Source organism: Miscanthus floridulus, chromosome 9 (assembly GCF_019320115.1).
Source record: "Miscanthus floridulus cultivar M001 chromosome 9, ASM1932011v1, whole genome shotgun sequence".
Taxonomy (NCBI): Eukaryota; Viridiplantae; Streptophyta; class Magnoliopsida; order Poales; family Poaceae; genus Miscanthus; species Miscanthus floridulus.
Window position 1 is genome coordinate 43,731,864 of NC_089588.1, and position 4,365 is coordinate 43,736,228.

The 4,365-nt window shown below is 44.8% G+C and overlaps 1 pseudogene; it reads left to right on the forward strand.

Moving 5' to 3' along the window:
• The first annotated feature begins 2,147 nt into the window (after positions 1 to 2,147).
• Positions 2,148 to 3,184, forward strand: LOC136483228 (uncharacterized; annotated as a pseudogene).
• The last annotated feature ends 1,181 nt before the right edge of the window (positions 3,185 to 4,365 follow it).

The following is a 4,365-nucleotide window of genomic DNA, read 5'->3' on the forward strand; positions in this document are numbered from 1 at the left end:
TTTTGTGGCCTAGATCCACCAAACTCGCTCGCGAGTAGCATACTCCATACGCGTCCCCTGCTCCTCGACACGTGTCACCGCCGTCCTCGACCGCCCGACCGCCAAGTCTTCCAAAGCCTCCACTCTACTTGCACGTCCGCCGTCTTGACTCGGTCAACACAGTCACTCCTCCATGTACGCTTGCGCTTGTCGTTGTCCCCAGGTGTCAGCCACCACGACTGGTCCTCCGGCGCTCCCGTCCCTCAGTCCAAGCCTCACGTCTGTCCTTCACCGCTCCCGGTCCATCGGCATGACCCGTCTCTACTTGACCTTCACCTCGCCGTCGACCACCGCCTCCGAGGTCCACACCTACGCACCGCAAGCCAAGAGACATGTTGCACAACCCAACTCATGCCATGGTTAGTTCACAAACTCAACCCAAGACGTGAATCACGTTGACAATCACTCATCAAACAAGACCACATGGGCGCATATCAACCATGTGTCCTCAATCTCCCCCATGATGAGCGCATTTTCAACACCAACACACAAACCGCATAGATAAAAAAGCAGATGAAGGGAAAGGAAGAAGGAACTCACCCAAATGACCAAAAGCCATTGAAAAGCCAAAACAAGGTCATTTGAGGTAAACAAAACTTGCAAAAACTTGGTCCCCAAAGACATGGGCAATGGCTCGACGCAACCAAGTAAACCACAGCTAGTCCTCACGAAGAGGCAGAACGGGCTCAACACCACTAGGAAAGCTCAAAGCACCTTAAAACAGCTAGACACATCTTGTAAAAGTAACTCAAATGCAATGCAACTCCCCCTGAACAAATGCAATCTCTCAAATGTATGCCCCTTTAGGTGGTTACTCCCCCTTGGAGTGGTTTGTGAGAAACATTCTCCCCCTTGTTGATATATGCACTTATCAACCTAAAGCCCAAAGACCGCAACTCCCCCTCAAAGTATGCTAAAAATGCACAGGGATGCAGAAAATGCGGAAGCTTCAGGAGAATATCAATCAGAATGGAAGAATGCTCTAAGGGATACCATCATGTGTGTAAGACAATAAATCTGAAGGCTAGCAAATGCTCAAACTGGTCATATGGTACAACAGTGAATTGCAAAGCATTTTGAGCCAATTTTAGTCTTGAAAAAGCATTCACCACAGAATTAGCACTTAGCATGTATAACCTGGAAATTAACAAGTGCTTTCAAATCTATACAAGGTGAACTACCCCAAGCTAGTGTCTAATCAACATGCCACAAAAAGAATTCAAAACTTGTGTTTTGCATCAAATACTTCATTTTAGTCATTTTGCACAAGTAACATAGAAGGCATGTGATTGCGAGGGGGCCGGCGATGGCGCCACCATCCCTCCACCGCGGGCCAGCTCCGGTGGGCGCTCGGTGGCTGTCGCTGAGAGAGAAAGGGGAGGAGAACAGAATGAGCTAGGGTTCGGGAGCCGGCGTCGTGTCGCGGTTTTGTTCGCCCGAGATCAGCGCGCGGCCGTCGATCTCAGATGGACGGCGCAAATCAACCGGGCCAGATTAGGCACAGGCGGGCGTGAGTGGCAGGCCGCTTTCCCGGCCCAGGCCTAGGTTGCGGCCTGGGGCGCAGGAGCGCGCAAAGCACGCATAGTTGGGCCAGGCCGTATCTCTGATCGGGCCGAATTAACAGTACTGAATTAGCCTTTTTTTCTTTTTCCTTTTTCCAGTGAATTAAGATTTTTTTCCTGGAAATTAGTTTGTGGGTAAAATTCTTGGACCATGTTTAAGTTTTCGCTGCAATAATTATGTTTATCCTCTGATTAATTTTGGAACCAATGAGAAAATTTTAATTGGAGGAGTAGTCATACTTGTTTAAGTTAATTATGGTATTGTTATTTTCTGACCAACATTGATGATAACAATATTATAATTTTATTCATAAGTTTTTTCATGCATTAACTCTATTTCTGCCCAACAGTGATATAGAATTAATGTAGAAGAATATTTTATTTATGATATTGCTATTTTCTGACCAAAGTTGATAATAGCAATATTATAATTTATTTATGAGTTTTATGCATTAATTCTATTTCTACCCAACGGTGATGTAGAGTTAATGTAGAAGAACATTGTATGTTTTAATTTCTCTAATTCTATTTTTAGGCTACAACCCAATGAGTTTTATCTCGTCCATTTCGCCTCTCAATGGTAGCAACTATGGCGTATGGCGAGAGAAGCTTGAGATGGCGCTTGCGCTATCTGACAATGACCTAGCACTCACCACACCCTGTCCCATTGTTCCCGAGGACCCGGTGAGTGAAGAAAACGAGGCTGAAGCAGCTTTCGCTACTCGTTAGCGTGAGCATGCTGCAGTAAGTATGAAGTATGATCTTGATCATGCGAAGTGGGTCAGCTCAAACCGCAAGTGTTTGATAGTGATCAAGAGCTCAATTGAGGATCCCATAAGAGGGGCAACCCCAGAATGTGCCACTACCACAGAGTATCTCAAGAAAGTGGAGAGTCAGTTTACTGGCTCTTCAAAGGCTTATGCAAGCACTCTTATTAAGAGGTTAGTAAATAAGAAATGCACTGGTGGCAGGATAACAGAGGACATACTAAGAATGAGCAACATGGCATCCAAGCTCAAGCCAATGGACATGGGGCTCAAGGATGAGTTCCTAGTTCATTTGATTTTTGCTTCTTTGCCAAAAGAGTATGAGACCTTTGTTGTAAATTACAACTTACAACCAGAAAAGTGGGATATTGAGAAGCTCATTGCTATGTGTGTGCAAGAAGAGGAGAGGCTTAAGAGCTCACAAGGTGACACTGTCAACCATGTGAAGCACAACAAGAAGAAGAATTTCAACAATCAAAATGCTAAACCACAAGGGAAACCTCAGTGGGATAGTAGCTCCTCTTCCAAATCACAAGGAAAGGCCCCACAGAATGATCACCATCAGAAAGTTCAAGTAGACAAGGACACCTGCAGATGGTGCAAAAAGAAGGGACATTACCAAAAGGATTGCCTAGAGTTCCTGAAGCACCTGATGAGAAAAGGTGAGGGTGTTATTACATTCATAGATGAGTCCTTGTACTTAAGTTATGCAAAATTCACTTGGTTTATTGATTCAGGTGCAACTATTCATGTTGCAAATTCATTACAGGGATTCCATATGAGGAGGACCCTGCAAAGAGGAGACAGATGCATTAAAGTAGCAAATGGAGTCAAAGCTGAAGTTGAAGCCATAGGAGAACTCCCATTAGAACTAAAGGATGGCTTTGTACTTAAGCTTACGGATGTACTTTATGTACCCTCTTTGCGTAGAAACTTGATAAGTGTTTCACGTTTAGATGATGATGGATATAATTGCCATTTTGGTAATGGCAAATGTAAGATAATGTTTAATCACAAGTGTGTTGGTATTGCCTTCCGACAAGATGAGCTTTATTTATTATCACTTTGTGAGAATGTGAATGATGTGAACACTGTGAATGAGAATGCCTCCTCGTCTATGAATGTAAGTGTCGACAGAATATCGTCGGCAGTCCTCCGAGGGGTATCCCACGAAGGTAGATGGATCGGTAGAGGTGTGCGTAATCTAGAACAAGAAGGCAACAGAGACACAAGAGTTAGAAAGGTTTGGGCCATTAGCACAACGTAATACCCTACTCCTGTGGTCTGTTGGTTTGTATTGGGTATCGTATGATATTACGTGTGTGATTGGATGTGGGATGGGGCATGCCGACTAGGGGACCCCTGCCCCTCCTTATATACTCTGGAGGGGTAGGGTTACAAGAAAAGTATTCTAGTCGGTTAATGTCAAGTATTAGATTATAATATCTATAGTATCCGATCAAATCTTCTAGATACCTTGCAGTGTACGCCAAGCAGTGTCATGCATTGCAAGTCTTGAATCTTGTGGGCTTGACCGTCCTTGACCATGTGGCCCATGTCCCTTGCCGTGGGTACCTAGGGTTATACCCCCCATAGCTAGTCCCCAAGTGCCTTGTATATTTTGAGCATCACCGTCTTGAACAAGTCCGACCAGTTTGACATGAAGCCAACCAGTTTAACTGGTGAATCAGAGCAGTGGAAGTCGAAGTCGACCAGTTTAACTAGTGACCTAGGCGGTGAAAATCAAAGCCAACCTGTTAAACTGGTGACCTAGATGATGAAAATCGAAGCTGACCAGTTAAACTGGTGACCTAGGTGGTGAAAGCCAAAGTGGACCGGTTAAACCAGTGACCTAAGCGGTGAAAGTCGTATCCGACCAGTGTAATCAGTGACTTGAGCGGTGAAAGTAGGAGCCGACCGGTTTAACTGGTATGCAGATCTCGGACTTAGCCAAGTAAGGCTTACCAGAAGGATGTAAGGGGCTCAAGATAAAATTT